This window comes from Hippopotamus amphibius, chromosome 1 (genome assembly GCF_030028045.1).
Source record: "Hippopotamus amphibius kiboko isolate mHipAmp2 chromosome 1, mHipAmp2.hap2, whole genome shotgun sequence".
Lineage (NCBI taxonomy): Eukaryota > Metazoa > Chordata > Mammalia > Artiodactyla > Hippopotamidae > Hippopotamus > Hippopotamus amphibius.
The window spans coordinates 70,349,139-70,367,943 of record NC_080186.1 but is presented as its reverse complement, the minus strand read 5'-3'; the positions used below and the strand labels follow the sequence as shown (position 1 = coordinate 70,367,943).

The 18,805-nt window shown below is 34.9% G+C and overlaps 1 protein-coding gene across 1 annotated transcript in view; it reads left to right on the top strand.

Moving 5' to 3' along the window:
* TNNI3K (TNNI3 interacting kinase) overlaps nt 1-18,805 on the top strand; it is a 280,990-nt gene that overhangs the window by 61,189 nt on the left and 200,996 nt on the right. The gene's annotated exons all lie outside the window — the stretch shown is intronic.

Genomic DNA, 18,805 nt, shown 5'->3' with positions numbered 1-18,805 from the left:
TAGCCCTCACCCTACTTTGTTCCTAGCCATCTCCAGACATCTCAGCTATCCCGATCTCCTCAGAAATCCTACGAGTGTGGTTATTCTCCAGTTTTTGCTGCACTGTTTTGCTGCAGATTCTTAATTGGAATGTTAAGCCCTCGCAGGGCTATTTTCCTTCATGGATAGCAGTCTAATTGTTGTTTTATTGCTGGAGGGACAAAGGCTGATATCTCTTACTCTACTGTCTTGCTAATATCATTCCCAGATGCTTCTTCACTGTGCTGAATCTGCCTTGCTTCTGAGGATGTAGCTGACTACATGTAATATGATAGGAAGTCAACCTCTTCCTGTCTAGCCCACAAGTATCTGCCATGCCTCCTAAGTCCCCAGTTAAACATTATTTCTTTTCAGGATAGGTATTTCAAATTATAGATCTGCTTATTGTTGGGTAAGTTCATTTTTAATTTTTTTCACAATTAATCTTAAAATGCAAGATTCATTGCCTTTCAACTATACTGTATGGTAAATTTAGAGCTGTTTGATATTTGAAAACATAACTTTTAATCATTATTCTTCTTTCATAAATGTGAAGCAATTCAGGAGTTAAAGTGAGTTATACTAATAAGTTTTCACTTCTCATAATCAGACAAATTAATTCAGAACTTGTAGGTTTGTAGCTGTCAGGAAAAAAAAATCTGTCATATACAATGGAAGGTTTTTAAAATTATTACTTAATTAATTTCCCTCTTAGTAAAAAAAGTCATTAGTCCAATTACAAGTCCCCTTGGTTCCAATGAAGTAGGATTAGATACGTTACACCCCTTATTTTTTTACATGAAAGTGGCTATAACTATATTAACACAGAAGAATATAATACCTGAAACATGTCAAAAGTAGATGCAGGCTCTTCTTTCTATAATAGACTCCCAGGGCACATTTTATGATGTTCTCAAGAGCAGTAAATTGTTTTTAGTATGATTAGAAAATTTCTTTATCTGGATCACATTTGAGATTTCTTTGTTCTTAAGACATTTTATCATATAAATGGGAGTGAATCTTGCCATGGGTCTGAAAATGAAATTTTGGTCTCTTTGTTCACATGTCTCCTCTGAATACTGAAATTTTATTCAGAGAAAATCCTCTCTTCTTTATATAAAGTTCTGTGCTAAATGATGAATACAATATATTTTGTGTAGGTGAGTGTTGTGAAGAAATTTACAAACTTCACAGCTTTCTGGCCTAATCATGAATAATTACAATATAAACTCTAAACCTTGGTATTTTGTGTCTCTAACTTTGTAAAATTAATAGCCTTTGATAACCTCTGTGATTTCCATTTCATATTGTGTATATTAACATTCTATGAGTTCCCCATTCCCTTGCTGTTTAAAAGAAGAACAGCTTTTCTGGGGATATCTCATTATTATACTTCTTGTATTGAAATTTACATATGTTTATTCATTTATTTTTTAATTTATGAAGCATATGGTCATAAAAAGTAAGTCAGGAGGGAGATGTAAATACAGAGAACTAGTGGAACCTCTCTTTTATAGATGATTAAAAGTAGGATAAATCTATACCAGTCTCACTTGTTATAAGCAGTCACCTAAGAATCCAGCAAATTGAGGTCCTTCTGGTTTCTCAGTGGACCTGTATCCCAAGATATACATGTCCTACAGTATGTGGCATTGGCTGGTTTGGGTTCAGGGCAACATATTTATACAGGATACAAGGCTTATCACAGAATGTATTCATGGAGTTGCACCAGAGATGAGTTAAGGGCAAAAAAAACATAAGGACCAAAAAAAAAAAAAACCAAAAACAAAAACCAGGCTGTCTTCTACTGAAGTTAGATCTACTGAAGGCTGATCTTGTCTTTGCAGACTTACTAGAAAATGATGATGAGGCTTTTTCATTTTCAACCCAAATAAACACAAAAAACCTAAATTATGAGGCAGGATTAGCTCAAGAGGTCAATTCCTGATTATTCTGGACTATTTTATAAATGGCAAAGTGTTCATTCTAACCTTACCAAGTGGTCTTTTTTTGGCCATTTCTGGCTTCATCATCACCTTGATTGGACGGTTAGGAAAAGAAGAGACCATGACATCTGGCCTTTTCACTAGTCACTGATTAAAGGTTCCATACAGGAGAAGGGGAGAATCTTAGTTAAAATGAGAGTCAGGAATTACAGTGTACTTTCCAATTCTGCCACTCTCTCCTCTATTACTGTCCCTGTTCTCCTTGCCCCAGTTTCTTAGCCTTAGCCTTCCTGTTTTTCAGCCCACTGGGAAAACTGGAAAAAGAAGACTCAGTTTTGCTTTAGGACCAATCTGAACCTAAGCAGACAGTATTCAAACAGCCTCAGCCACATTTTACCTGGTCCCCGCTATGAAATTGAGAATGGTTCACTGTCCTGGACTGTAGAATCTGAGATTCCTCCAACCTTTATATGTTTGGAACTTCTTTCACCTTTCTCTCGGGTAACTCCCATGCATCCTTCCAAGCAAGATTTTAATACGTTATCTTTACAGGAGAGTCACTTCTCCTACCCAGTGTCTCACCTTTGCCCTACAACACTAGATTTATCTCTAGCATACTACTCTCATTATGTTGATATTATATATTTGTCTCTCACCCAGGAGAATAAACTCATTAATCTCAGAATCAGGCATCATTTTCCGTCTCCTGTGCTTGGCACAGAGGGCTTTTAGATGCTTGTAAATGAATGACTGGCTGACTCAGTCTGAAGTTGCCCTGGAGTCACAATTGCCTCACACCAATTCCCAGGTCTGGCCTTCTGTTTGGATTCCTCCTTTCCTATCTTCATCTTGTCACACTTCTTCCTAGGCCTGGAGTCCTGTCTTCTGGAGCCTCACTGAAGTTAATAGATTGCACAGAAGATAATTATCTGCCTGCTGAATTATATTAGTGCACTCAGGACTCTCTACTACTGAGTTTCCTGCACAGATTCAGCCCTCAGAGTTGCCCCGCTGGAGCTAAACTTGCCTTGCCTTTAGACATGGCATCAGGCATGATGTGGATCCTCTGTCATGTCACTGGTTATTCTGTCCTGGTTGGAAGCTGCTCTCTCTAAGCTGTTGATAGGGCTGATGCTCTAACCCAGAGAGCTGAGGAAATGAACATTTATAAAGGATTTACTTTGCTCAGGTCTTTTGCTTATTTTATTGTTATACCATCTAATTTAATTCTCATATAACTTTACTGATGAGGAAACTAAGTGATTTGTAGGAAATCACATAGCTATTGAGTATCAGTCTAAATTCTAACCCAGGCTGTCGAACTCCAAAGACTAGGCTCTTAATTTTCTGTAGAGCCAAAGAGAGAGGACCTTTGGAAAGATTGCCTCAGGGAAGCTAACAGGAGAAAGTCCATTGGTTATGGACTTTCAGTATTTCTACTTCTAAATTTGGCTTTTTTTTAAAGATTATTTTCAAGAGTCCTCATCAATAAGATAAATCTTTCCAAAATTATACATGTTGTCATCATTTAACTTTTATTTTTTAACTCAGTGACAAAGAAAACTTTGTTAAAAATATTTTCAATGGAGAACATGTCACTTTTTAGTCATTATCTCATTTGTTTCTGTATCATTTGCTTCAGCTGTGGAATTGGGACCTAAAGATTTACAGTTCCAGATTGCTTTCTTTGTTCAGAAGTGGTTATATTATTGCTCTGCTTAAAGATTGGACTAGTCAATTTACTTCATATCTTTACTGGCTACATCATTTACAGGTCTCAATGAAAAAAAAGTGGAACCCCTTGTTTAGAAAAACAGGATTAATTTCAAGATAGCAACAGCAGATCATTAAAACAAGTATGGTGTGGCTTTGAGCATGAGATCCTGTGTGACTGCGTAGGTTGCACATCATGATGTTGGCCCTACTTCTCATACAATTTTTAAACCTTGCTGAAGATATTTCAGCAGGAAAATTATCAAAATCATAATTCAATGGAAGACTGAGAGTGGAAAATTGCATATAAAATTGTTTCTGTCTCCCTAATTTGATTAGGGTCGGGAGGGAAAGAGAATACTTAGTAATAATAACGATACTCCACAGCCTCTTAAGCTGTATGTTGTATTTTGCTAGAGTTTAGGAAAATTATTTGGGTCATTAATAGTTTATACTTGGGAAATTGGTTAAGGGAAATGAAAGAAATTTGAAATTTGTGTTTTAGGCCCCTACCTCATTGCTTGTCCCATCATGAAAGAGTCACAAAATGTCTTTTACTAAACCTCCACTAATTGTGACCAAAAACACAAGCATATGGATGTATATTTCTGGAAAGAAGCCACAATTCATTAGAATTTCTCTCTTATATGAGTGCTGTATAATCCATGATTTGCATACAAAGTGTTTATAGAAAGAAATTGGGTTTTGTCTTGATTTAGTAATGGGAATTTGTGACATAGTGAAAGGGAGCTCATAACAGCAATTTTACAAGTAAAGGTGTCTTTAGAGAAGAAAAAGTAATCAGAGACAGTGAAGACTCCATTATTGGCCTAGTTTAAATGCTGTTCCTAAGCCTGGTGTTTAAAAACCGTATATATTTTCAGCCTAGCAAAGAACCACTAGAGAATGAATAATATGTTGTAAATTTCAAATGTATCAAGTATTCTCAAGCAAAAATATATAATTTCATGTTTCAGTCAACAAATGCCTATATTTGTATATTGCAATGTTAGTAAACTGGACTGAGACTTGATTGGTAAATACTGAGACTTGATTGGTAAATCTCAGTGTATTTTTGACAAATATGACCGAGTTTTAGTTTCTTTTTTTAATTGGATTTGTAAGAAAACAAGATAGCTTGCCCCATTATTATTGCTTTCCTAGAGGCAATTTTGCAGCTATGATTATAAATAAACCTCTATTATAAAGTCTTATTTCCCAAAAGACAAGAAAAAATTCATCATTGCTTCTCCCTTGTGTGCATTTCACAGTTTCTGGCAATATGTAAACCTTAAGAGTTCATGTTTCCTGTTCCCTTTTTAAGGCTTATCTTGACTTGTAGAACTTTTGTTATTCCACAAATTTTTCTTCAAGGATATTTATAGTGTAGAAGATGTAAAAATTGGCTAGGGAAGAACAAATCAAGTCAGTAAATGCTTATTGAGCATTTACACACAAGAACGTAGGCTATTTGTGGTAGAAATTGACAGAAGTACGAAATATAGCTTTAAATGTCATCTAGGATCTTGCAATCTGGTAAAGAAATAAAAAATTAGAATATGATAATGTACACTCATTCTTTCTTTCACTCAGTTGTTCAACAGATATCTATTGAGGAGCTAATAGGTTCCAAGACCTGTATTTGACACTGGTAATTTAATGATGAGTAAAACCTAGTCTCACCGAGCTTACAGTCTGGTGGAAAACACAGGCAACCAAAGAATCACACAAACAAACAAAGTTGCTACTGTGATGAGAGCTATGAATGTCACCATGCCTTAAAGAGGATAATTTGGTCTCCATCCCTCTGCCCTTTCCCCCTCAGCCTATTCTGACAAGGCACCCTGGGTGAGCCTTTTAAAATGCATTTCATTTAGAATTTGGAAAACTGTAAGTTCCACTCTTTTCTTTTTTGTTGTTTTTCAACCTTAAATTCCTCAGACATACCAGGCATGCTCCTGCCTCAGAGCCTTTGTACTAGTCTTCTCTCTGTCTAGACTGCTCTTTTTTACTAACTGAATATCTTACTGCCTTATCTTAAGTTCCTGGCTCAAATGGAATTTTCTCAGTAAGGTTTTCCCAGATCATCCTTTTTTAATGAAACGTCAAATCTCTGGTACTCTCTAATCTCTTTCCGCCTTTATTTCTCTCCAGCACTGGTTACTATATAATAGCCTATTATTTATCTACTTTCCTTTACTGTCTGTCTCCTGTGCTAAAATATAAGCTCAACAAAGCCATAACCTTTATTGTCGTTTTTTTTCTCTCTGTTGTCCTCAGTTCCTATCACAGGGCCTGCCTGGCATATAGTAGACACACAATTAGCATTTGTTACATGAATATGTCCCTAGTCAGTGAGGTTAGAAGAGAATCTCTGAGGAACTGATAGTTTGGCTTATACCTCAGGGACCTAAGTAAATGCTAAGTAAGTAAAGAGAAGAAGAAATAATACTGATATTAGTGGTGGTAATAACAATTACCTTTAGTGCTACCTAAGTACTAAGTGTTTTACACATATTAACTCAATTCTTTAAATAGCCCTTCAAAATAGGTAAAATTATTATCTCCATTTTACACATGAGAAGTTGAGACACAGTGAGAGCTTTCCAGAAAGAGAAAATCATATGTGTAAAGACTTTCTGACTATAGGAAATACAGTGAGGAGACAGTAAAAGAGTGTGTGCGGATGGCGCTGATAGAGCTGGGAGATGTAATGGAAAAGGAAGAACATGGATAAAAAGGTTAGGGGCCAGGTGACCAATGGACTTATTTATAGAGTGACATCATACTCCTGATTCCTTAGTAAAGTCCCTCTTTATATCTGTTGGCCTGGTGTAATTAAGTTAACCCTCTTTTACTCTCAAAATCTCCCTGGGTTGGATGATAAACTGAGTTAAGGAGTTCTCTCTCTCTCCTAAGAGCAATGAGCAGCCTTTAAAAAGTGGTAACGTGATCAGATTTCCATTCTGATAAAATAATTCTAGCTACAGTGTTTAAAATCAACTGAATTTGAAGAATTTATGCAGGCAGATATATTCGGAGGCAATAATATACAATGATTGCCTGGGTATGGGTGGTATTAGTAGAGATGGAGAGACAAGAACAGATTTGCAAAACAGTTAGAGGGTAAAATCAAATTACTTTGGTGATGGGTTACATGTGAACAGGTTGTAGGAGAAGATGGTGTCAACAAAAACTCCTGGGTTTCTGGTGTCAGCAACTGGATAAAGGATTTCCAGTTCATTGTGATGGGTAACAATGGAAGAATCATGTTTGTGTATGTGTGTGTAGAATGGACGGTGGAGGGTTAAAGATCCATAAATGTGAAAATTTTAAATGTCAGTTAAATGATAAATGATCAAATAAGATATCTAGTCAGTAGCTAATATTTCATTGTTTGGATATGCCAGTGTTTATCCACCTGTTGGTGGACATTTGAGTTGTTTCCAGTTTTTAGGGATTACAAGTAAAGCTGCAATGAAGATTTCTGTACAAGTCTTTTTATGGACATGTGCTTTTATTTATTTGGGCAAATATTAAGAGTAGAATGGCTGGATCACTTGGTAGGTTTATATATAAACTTTTAAGTAATTGACAGACTGTTTCCAAAGTGATTGTACTTTGACAAACTGTTGTACTATTTCATATTGCTACTACCATTGCATAAGGGTTTCAGTTATTCCATATCCTCAGCAACACTTGGTATATTCAATCTTTTTAATTTTAACCATTCTAATGGAGAATGAGTGGTATCTCATTGTGCTTTTAATTTATATTTTCCTAATGTCCAATGAGTTAAGCATATTTTTGTGTGCTTATTTGCCCTCTGTATATCTTCTTTGGTGGAGTGTCTGTTCAAGTATCTTGCCCATAATATTATTTGGTTGAAAAAGACTTTATTTCCTCATTGTGTTAAAAAGATATTTTCACTTAAGATTCTAACTTACAGTTTTTTTTTTCAATTTCAGTATTTTAAACCTATTACTCTGCTGTCGCATTATCTCTGACAAGAAATCTTCTGTCCTTTTTATTTCTGTCCCTCAGTGCATAATGTGTGTTTTTCTCTGGCTCCTTTTAAGATTTTCTCTTTATCACTGATTTTGAGCAATTTAATTATGATTTATCTTAGTGTAGTTTTCTTCTTCTTTCTTGTGTTCAGGGTTTATTAAATTTCTTACATCTGTGGGTTTATAGTTTTCATTAACTTTGGAAACTTTTCTGCCATTATTCCTTTAAATATTTCTGTTTCTCCTTCAATTACAGGTATATTAGTCTATTGGATGTTACCCAGATCCTCAGTGATGCTCTTTTCATTTTCTAAAAATTCTCTTTTCTCTCCATATTTCATTCTGTAGAGTTTCCATTGCTATATCTTCAAGTTTACTAACCTTTTCTTCTGTAATGTTTAATATGTTGCTAATCCCATCTAGTACATTTTTATCTCCCGTATTATAGCTTTCATCACTAGAAATTTGATTTTGGTCATTTTTATATCTTTTATGCCTCTACTTAACTTTCTAAACATATAGAACACAGTATTGATAACTATTTTATTGTCCTTATTTGTAAACCCTAACATCTTTATCAGTTTGAGGTCAGTTTTAATTGATTACTTTTTCTCTTCATTATAAATCATGTTTTCCTGCCTTTTTACATTCCTATTAATTTCTGATTGGATTCCAGACATTATAAATTTTATTTTGTTAGGTGCTAGATATTTTGAATTCCTGTAAATAGTCTTAAGATAACCCCTCCATCTCTACTGGTATACAGTTAACTTACTTAGAAATAATTTGCTCCATTTAGGTCTAGCTTTTAAGATTTGTTTGTTGAGAATGGAGCAGTGCTCAGTGCAAGGCTAATTCCCCAATGCCCCATGAATCATGAGCTTTTCCAGTCTGGGTGATGAGAATAGGCATTACTCCTGGAATTGTGTGAGCACTGGGCATAATTATCACTAATCTCCTTTGTTAGTTCTTTTCCCAATCAGCAGCAGTTGCCTCACAAGCACATACTAATCAATGCTCAGCTTTATCCTCTAAGGGAAGCTTCTGCAGATCTTTGTATTTCTCTCTTTATGCAACTCTCTTGTCTCTGGTAGTCTGTCTTATGAACTCTCACTACCTTAGCTTCTCCAGACTAGTCCTTGTTACTCCATACTGGATGCAAGTAAAAGTGACTAAGAAGCATTTTTTTAAATGCAGATTTTTAGGGATTCTGATTCAGTAATTCCAGGAAGGGCATCTGTAATAAATTCTTCTTATAAAGCCTCAGTGTGATTCTAAAGCTATCGGGATATTTAATCACTTGTCTCATTGATGAGTTCAGTGAACCTAGAGGTCTAAAAAGATTTCATGAGGCAAGTAGAATTTGAACTAGATTTTAAGAAATAGTAGAATTTGACAAACATATGTCCTGTGATAGGTACGAAGGTGAGTCAAAAATTATCCACACTCTGGCTGTAGAAGTGTGGATAATCTTTGACTCACCTTTGTACTATTGGATGATAAAATATGTTTGAGGGATAAAGGAATTGATTGATCTTCCTTTTTCCACTTAGCAAACTTCTATTTCAGTTTCCAGATACATTCCCCCTCTATAGGTTTCTCTGTCTTTTCCAGACCAAATGTATTACTTACACCTCCTTTCTTTTGTTATGATAGCCTGTATATTATCTCCATCAAATCCATCTTTATTTTATATTATAGTCATTTTGTTTTGTTTCTTCCACTAACCTGTATATTGCTTTTGAACAATTAATATATCTTTGATCCCCAGAACCTAGCGCAGTACTTAGAAAACTTAGGTGCTCAAAAATATTTGTTGATTTGAACTGTTGTCCCTCTTTCAATATTCAGAAGTGGGCAGTAGGTAACTATTTTAATGTAGAAGTCAGTTGTGGCCTGGGTGTTTTTAGTGATGAATTGAGAGGCACAGTAGTATGTTAGCTAATTTTTGCTGCATAAAAAATTATCCTGAAACTTTGTGGCTTAAAACAACAAACATTTATCATCTTGCCATTTTTGTAGCTCAGGAATCTCAGGGTACCTTAGCTGGGTCCCCTTGCTTAGAGTCTCTTACAAGGTTTCAGATGGGGCTGTAGTCACCACAAAGACTAAATGGAGAGAATCCACTTTGGGGCTCACTCTTATAGCTGCTGGCAGGCTTTGGTCCTCTCTGGCTGTTATCTAGAGACATCAGTGCCTTGCCATGTGATCCTATTCATAGGAAAGCTTATAATAAGATATCTGGTTTTCATCAAAGAGAGTGATGGAGAGGTCAAGAGAGGGCAAGTTAGATAAAGTCAATCTTTGTAACCTAATCTTGGAAGTGACATTCCATAACTTTTGCCATATTCTATTCATGAGAAATGTCAAACCCGTGCTCAAGGGAACTACTTAGCCTCATAGATAGCAATACCACTTACATTTTCTCAAAGACAATAACAAATATATACATAGATAGATTTATCGAGAGATTACGTGTTATATCTGGAGGATAAAGGCTCTATTAACCCAGGAAATTTGGCATGATTCTATACTCATGTTACTTGGCATTATCTTTTCTTAGAATCAAAGACTAGCAGGTAGATGTGGTAACAACTCTATTCTCCCAAAACTAGCAACTCTTTTGTTGAACGATTTCCAGTATGTTCTCTCTGGATGTCTAGCATTCCAGTGGTACCTCAGAGGTTATTGAAGGAGAAAGGAAGGAGCACCACCCAACCCAATTCTATCATAGTACCTCTGCTAAGTACTTATGCTGAGTTCGTTAAGTAAAAGTTTGAAAAAAATTGTTTGAAGTGTTTGAAAAACTGGGATCATAGAGCAATGTTTTTTTGGCTATGTCAGTATAACATAGCATAGTCATTAGGTATGTGGGCTCCGGAACCAGCCTGCCTAGGTTTCTTTGCATCCAGGTTCTTCCATTTGCTACCCATGTGAAGGGATTTAGAAGTCTGGGCTTGAATCCCACCCACAGTTATTTCGTGGCTCTTTCTGTGTCTGAAGCCAATACTAATTGGGCAGATTTGATATTGCACTTCTTTTCATTTTCACTGTAGGCTTCAATTTCACCCTTTATTTATCTTAGTTTAATATGACCAGTGGTATGGTTGATATATTTACCACCATTATTCTTACTGTTTTCTGTCCTAACAATAGGTCTGTGACTGAATGATATGTGTTCTTTTAATAAACTTCTTATCTATAAAGAAAATTATCTATAATTGGTTTCTATACCTGTCAATGCATACTGTTTCATAATTATTTAAAATATTTTTACGACTGTGGATTTACCAATATCGTTGTGTCACTTATTCTAAGTTATTGCAAACGAACATTTTCAATTATGTTGTTAAATAAAAAGCCTGTAGGGTATAATTGATTACCTACATCTGCTATTCTAAAACAAATTAAGGTAATATCTTAAAGTTCATCAAATAGTGAGTTTTCTGGCTTAATTAATGAGGAAGCTCAAAAAGGGAAGCACTAAATATTCCATATATTGTGCTTGTAACAGGACTAACCCCTGAACCTGAGACTTAACTGTTGATGTTGTCTTTTTGTTTTTAAATTCCAGCTGCTGGAAATTCATTGATCATTGAAATAATTTGGGGGGTGATTCTTATTACTCATTTTTATCTAAGAGCCAGAATCTTTATGTGTCCCTTCTTATATTCTATTAGTTGACTGAAACTCAAAGTGTAATTTAGAAGTTGATTTATCAAGTGGATGCAAATTACATGTTTTCAATAGGTGACTTGGGCTGGAGAAGAGAAGTCGTGAGAAAACTCTTTGTCAGATAATACTCCATGGTTATGATGTCCATGGTGTGTGCAGTGTGGGTGGGAACATCAGTGAGAGGGAGCCTAACTTGTACTATACTTTTCAAGTCTCTACAATTGCAATATAGTGAAAAATGTTGGACCTTTGGCAAACTATAAAAATAAATCTCATAAGAAAAAATTGTGGCTTTTGAAATGCATGGAACATGATGTATTCATAACACAGTGAACAGTGAAATCTTGCTTTCTCAGCCAGGGATTTTAAAATAAGACCCTCACATAAGGAAATGCTGCAAAAAAAGTATATCTATAAGGGAGAAAATAGCACAGCAAGATGATGATTAGCTGGAAGGCTCAGAAAAATTTGCCCCTCTTTTCTTAAAAATTTCTCTTCCATGGGCTTCCTTAACAGGCATTCCTTTGTTCTCCTTTTCCTTCTTGGATGACTCTTCTCTTTCCTTGCTGGCTCCCTTCCTTTGTACTTTTTTAGCCATAAGTATCCCACAAATATCTCCTCCTACCTTATGGAAGTGGTTTTATCTCCTAGCTTCAATTATTACTTCTCTAAAATGATACCACTTGTATCTCCAGGCTTGACCTCATGGCTTCTCATCACTCTTCATCCACCAGCTTCTCTATTTATGTTATCATAATTTCCTGGGAAGTTATAAATTTATATAATCAATGGAATTCTTTTCTTATATGTATATAAGTTGATATATCTTTAAGCTCTATTTCTACAACTTAAGAATATGGAGTTTCCCTTTAATTTCTTTGATAATATTATCTTGTGGAATCACTTTCTGAATAATTTTTAGACCAAATTTAATTTTAACCTGAGATAATAAGAAAAAGATCACATAAGAGAAACTCATTTCTGTGACAGCCTGAAGAAACTATTTTCCAATAAGTTTTTGTACTCAAATATTTAATTAGAGCTATGTCAGGTAAAAAAAAAAAAAGTCATTGCAAAAATATTCAGTCAGTGTTTTACGTGAACACCTCTCTAACTATATGATAGACAGTTCTCACCTAACAGTTGTTATGGGTGTCAAGGAGTCAGTATACATACCTAAAAATAAAAAATTCTATAGAAAATAGAGCATAAAGTCAAAAGAAGTGCTTATTAAATCTAAAGCAATTCTACCATCTAAAATGCTAAGTAATGTACGCCTTGACTATAAATGGTATTTTTAACTGGCATAGCTTTTGGTAGTTGTTTGAAAACTCTAGAATTATATTATCTTGATTGAGGAATTGACCCCAGTTGAAACAGCTGTGGTGTTGGGTAAGATCACAATTGAACTGCCAAGGGGAATTGGAAGAAACCAGTTATGACAAGTGATTAATCTGAGAGACAGAAAATATAGGTGATATTCCTACTTCCTAAATTCATGAACTAGACACAATTTGCCCTCATGCTCATTTCCCCATATAGGCTTCCTCTTTTATAGTTATCATTTGTTGATAACTTGCATCATCTCTCCCCACCCCCAATATGCTGAGTCATGCAATTCTACTGTCTTAATGTCTCTAAAACCCATTCTCCATCTCCAGGCCACTACTTCTACCTCAGATCATTTTTATCCTTATCTCTTTCTTCTTAACTTACTGCAAGACCCTGATATTTGATCACTGCTTCTAGTTTTGCTCCCTCTTCAATCCATTTGCTATAGTGTTACCAGAAGGATCTTTTTAAAATGCAAATCAGAATATATTTTGTTCCTACATAAAATTGCTTGGTGAAACCCCATATGGAAAAAATTTAGGAAAAATCCTAAACTTCTTGTCATAGTATGTATGACTTTTTTAGATCCCTAACATACAACTTCTACTTAGAATAAGTTTTAACTTTATTATTTTTTTAGTCATCTGCAAACAATTACAAAGTCAGGATCATTCTTATTGATATACTGGCTATATACCTGTCCTAGAAAATCTTTGAAGAACAACATCAAGCAAGAGCTATGTCCTATACAGAACTATCTGAGATGACAAGGAATTGCTAGCTGGTCCCCAAAATAACACATATAAGAAGAAAAACAGTATGAGGTAGTATGGTGCTTTGGACTCCTACAGATCTGATTTTAAACTCTGGTACTTTTCCTTGAAACTGTGTAATTCTTAACTTTATTATCCCTATTTTAAAATGGGGCTATTAGTAGCTATTCCATGAGATTGTTGTGAGCATTAAATGAGATATTCTCATTTAGCTTATAGATATTCTCAAAGCACACATTCAAGAAATATTAGCACCCTTTGCCTTCTGTTGCTTTATTTGCATTAACAAAAATCAAAGGGCAAATGATAAAGAGATCAATGCAAGGGACTGTATAAACTCAGGGTAAAAGTAGTTGGGAAATAGAGTGGAAATATATGAAAATGAGTCAAAAATTATCTGCACTCTCCCTGTAGAATTTATTTTAATTAGCTTTTAGAAAAGACAAATACATCATTTTTGAAAATAATCTCCATGCTTTTCAATACACTTTGTCCATCTGTCAACAAGCTTTCATATTCCCTCATTAAAAAATGTTTTAGGCTGAGCTGCAAACAATGAATGCACTGTTGTCTTCACTTCTTCATCAGAAGTGGATCTTCATCCTTGTAGGGCTGCTAACACGAGTGCGACCTTCCTTGAACTTCTCTATCCATTCACACGCACTTCTTCACGACAAAACACTTTCTCCATACTGCACACAAAGTCTTCGATAAATAATGGCACCAGGTGCACCCTCAGACCACAAAAATCGATCACTGCACGCTGCTCTTCTTTCATGCTAATCACAAGTGGGGCATCCATGTTTGCTCTCACCACAGTTACAAATGAACTGATGTAACACATTCACACCTGCACTGCAGTGACTGGGGAGACAATAGCCTTGAATGGAAAGTACTGATAAGACAGTGTGGCCAACAGAAGTTTAATATAACCGGAGTGCGGATAATTTTTAATTCACCCTCATATAACTGGACTGTCAGTTGCCAAATAAGGTAGACCCTGTGTTGGAGGGAGTCTGGGAAAAACAGATGCAGCTGGAGAGAGGGGGGTGTGTGTGTGTGTGTGTGTGTGTGTGTTCTCGTAATACTAGCAGCAGTAGTAGCAGTGATAGATAGAATCAACTAGAGAATGTATAAAGCAAGATAGCTAATAACTACCACTTACCGAACACTTACTCTTATGTACGAAACATTGTCCTAAATGCTTTCCATGTATTAACTTAATTAATACAAGAGAACTAAAGCAGACATAGGAAATCAAAAGGAAACACGTGTTAGTGATGAAAAAGCAACCACTTAAGAAACACTTAAGAGATGAACAGAGAGAGAGTCAACTCTATAGAGGAACAACAAGAAGTTGGCAGAGAGGTAGGAATCAAATTCAAAGACTGTTATGTCAATCATTCTAAGGGAGGATAAGCTCTTAAGGAGAAGGCAAATAGTAGCAAATGCTGGAGAAATATTAAAATAAGTAAACAATGCAAAAGTGTCCATTGGAATTGACAGCTGGGAGGCCTTTGATGTTATTTTCCAGAGAAATTTCCCTGAAGTAGTGAGGTCTGAAGCCAGATTGTAGGTGGGCTGAGGAGTGAATAGGAGGTGAGGTTATGTGAACGAAAGGTGTAGACTACTCTCCAAAGATATTGAAAAGTTTAGGAGAGAGGGCAGTGGTTTGATGGGACACAATTGGAACTAGTTCTTGAAAGTTAGAACTGGAAATGATGGAAAAATTTCAAATCTAAGTCAACTTGCATATTAATGTCTTTGGAATCATTTTGAATTCCTGAGGCATAAACTTTAGGAAACGTTATCCTATAAAGCTTCATTAATACAGATTTTCTACTAAATGGAAGTGAGTATTATCCTAGGATAGCTTTATGGTTCTGATCTCTATGTCTCAATAATAAGGGTTAGCTAAAGACATACAGAAGAGAAAACTGTGGTTTTAAACAAACTGTAAATCCTAAAGAAGGCATCAGTGTAGTTTTGAATTTGAGGAAGACTCCAAAGAAGTCGTAGGAAATGAGATATCACTTAAAGCAAAGAAAAATTTAATTTTAAAATGTAGATATTTATTGAAGGTCTTCTAGGTATAAGACAAAATATTTAATTTTGGCAATTTCAACTCTGATTGCCATTTTATCCCATGTAGAATTTACCTTATTCTACTTTCTCTTCCATGAGTCATTTAGTTCCTATTGATATGATCATTTTTTTTTTCTTCATTGCTGTCAGTGGTTTTCATAAGACAAAGTTCAGAAGAGGAGCCAAATGGGACCAAGTCAGTCAGTTAAAGTCATACTGTAGGGGAAACATTCAGTAAACAAGAACAATGAGGACCTTTGCTCTTGTAGGCATTACTTTTTAAATCTCTGGAATTTTAAATGATAAGATCTGGCTATTTTAGTTAGAAGGATTAAATTCCAGTGCCTCAGGTGAAAATCTTTTTAACCTGGAGTCAAAACTTCTTACACTAAATTGAAAAAGTTTAAAACATGAAAAAATAGTTTAACATTTTTGTATAATAGTGGTTTACCCACAGTGATAATTGATAAAAAGATTAAATTGTGAGGATAAATAGTATAAGCATTTAGAGAAAGAAATGCTTAATACGGTAAAGTATTTGTGGAAGGTTCTCAGAGAACCCGGGAACTGAATTTGGTCTTGAGACTGGGTATGTTATAGGCAGAGAAAGAGATTGGAGGCTTTCTAGGAAAAAAGAGCTTAATGTTTAAATAAGTGTTTAAATTACAACCTGGAAATTGTAGAGACTCTACTTGGATCTTTGAGGAGTCAACTGGAAATAAAAATATCTTTAAAGGGTAATGTATATAATAATTACCTTCTATCAAAACAAAGAGCTCTGATCCAATTTTTTTTGTGTGCTCATAAAACAACCACTTAATGATAGGCACTTCATGGTGCTTATCCTTCCATCGGTAAAGGATACCAAGTTACTAGCCCATGTTTGAATCTTGGTTCTTTAATAATAATAATAATATATATATGTCAGTTATACAAATCTAAGTATGAGAAAGTTCATTTCTTTAAAGAGCTTAAAGATTATTAAGCTGTCCTTTCTGTGATAAGACTTGTTTTTAGTATACAGTTTCACTAGTAGTTTTGTTATTGTTTTGGGGGAAAAATCAAAACTACGTACTTTCTCAAAAATTTTTAATACAACAGAATTTTATGCCCTGCAAAAATCTTAATGATACAATGTACGTAAAACTCAAATTGCAGTTCCTGGCATGGAGCAGGCACTTGGGATTTGCTAAAGGTTCATTCAAAATAAATGATCAATAAATGTTTAATTGAATTATTTAAAATTTCTACCATATAATTGGATCCTAATTGTTAATATTTAAATTCCCTTATGACTGATGGTAGATATATATTCCTATTTTTTAACTAGAAATACAGTCCAATTCAACAAGTATTTGGATGCCTATTATATACTTAGCACAGTGGTGAATAAAAGAGATTCAGTTTTTTACTTCATGGAGCTTTATGTAGCAGAAAGAAGGTGAAGTTGATCTACCATCTCTTTCAGATTCTGGAGGAGGGGAAGCATGATTTAAATGATTTGATAGATATATGTTCCAGGCTAAACATTAATATGAGTGCATTTGTCTTAACCACATGATAGGCATATTTGTATACACAATACATTATATCCCCATAAGATTGCTAGGAGATATTCTCAGTATCATGACTTGAAATATCATAAGAATCAGTAAATGCATTCAACTTATATAGATAACCTGTGAAATTATTCAGATAATTCCAGTGTACATTGCTCTTAATGGTTAAATATTTCCTTGAATTTTAAAACAAACTAAGTAAAGCCTACAGTTCAGTAATGACTCTTGTGTGGCTTCATTAAAACTTACATTTTGACAGTTTCTCCGAAGGCCAACACTTCATAATTAATGAATGTTGAGCCAAAAGATTGACCTTCTGAATGACTGGATAAGTGCAAACTTAGGAGGAAAAAAATTGCTTTGGACTATTTATTCAAGCCTAAGAGCTGTTATCTTTTAGAATGAAAGTAAGTTCTGGAACTATGCCTAAGAAATTGGCTCTATATGTTAACATTTGAGAATCCTTTATAAAATAAAAATTCATGCTGTCTACTTTATTTTATACTATATTTAAAATAAGAGAATTTGTAAAAAGCTTCATTTACCTTGATCATCTGTGATCTCCTTTAAAGGTTCCCAAGATTGAACTCACAGGCATGTGAAGTCTAAGATACCAGACATTTGATATAAATGGCTCCAACATTCATTTCCAAGCTGAATCTACAAAGCTTCTACTGACAGAAAGCTTCCTCTTATCTGAGATTGAGTCAGTTAGTTCATTTACTTAAAGGTTAGTGTTAATGAGATCAAGGTCACAGGAAGAGCTTGATGGAAAGAAACTTCGAAGTCAAACAGGCCTAAATTTGAATTCCAGTTCCGCTTGTTACTAGTTGTATGACCTCAGTAGGTTACGAAGCCTCTTTGAGGCTCAGTTTCTTCACCTTTAAAATGGGAGAGTAGAACCTATCTTTCTATGTTTTGGATGAGACAGAGCCAGTCCAGTTACCATTTATGCAGTTAGTTCAGCGTATGATACATAATGTGTCCTCAATAAATGTTAATTGTGGTTTTAATTTTTTATTAGAAAAACAACTCACCATACACATTGTGTATTCTGCTGATCGTTAGTCAGCAATATTCAAATATTAGGAAAAAGCATTGTTCTCAGAATGTATAGAAGCCCATGCACCTGTTTCTTATACTTTTGGACCCACCGGAAATTTTCAACTCTTCCAACAAGAATTCCTTATCTCTTTGTATGCCAATTATAATCAGTTCTAATGCTAACCCAGTGATTGAATAAATTGTGAGAATGATCATGTAAAATAACATAGTCTTAGCTCATATATGCTCAATTAATGGTATGTTTACACATGAACAAATGGATGATTGAATGAATGAACTATTTAAAACTATAGAGCACTTGGAAACAAAGCTTGAGGTGAGAGACTAGAGATGCACTTCCCTGTTAGCACTGACTTGCTCCATGACTTTGAGACATTTCCTAATTCCTTTGATTCTCAATTTCTTCCTCTTTAAAACATACTGGTTGATTATATAATGTCCATGATCCCTCTCTAGTTCTGAAGGGCTCTGATTCAAATAGGCAAGGAAACTTGACTTAGGAGGCAATTTGTTTCTAACAACAGAAGAGGTGCGGGAGCATATGTTCCTTGAGTTCTTAGATCCCATCTTCACGTTCTCTCTTCTAAGCCTAACAGACTTTTGAAAATTTCCCCAAATGTGTATTATTTTAC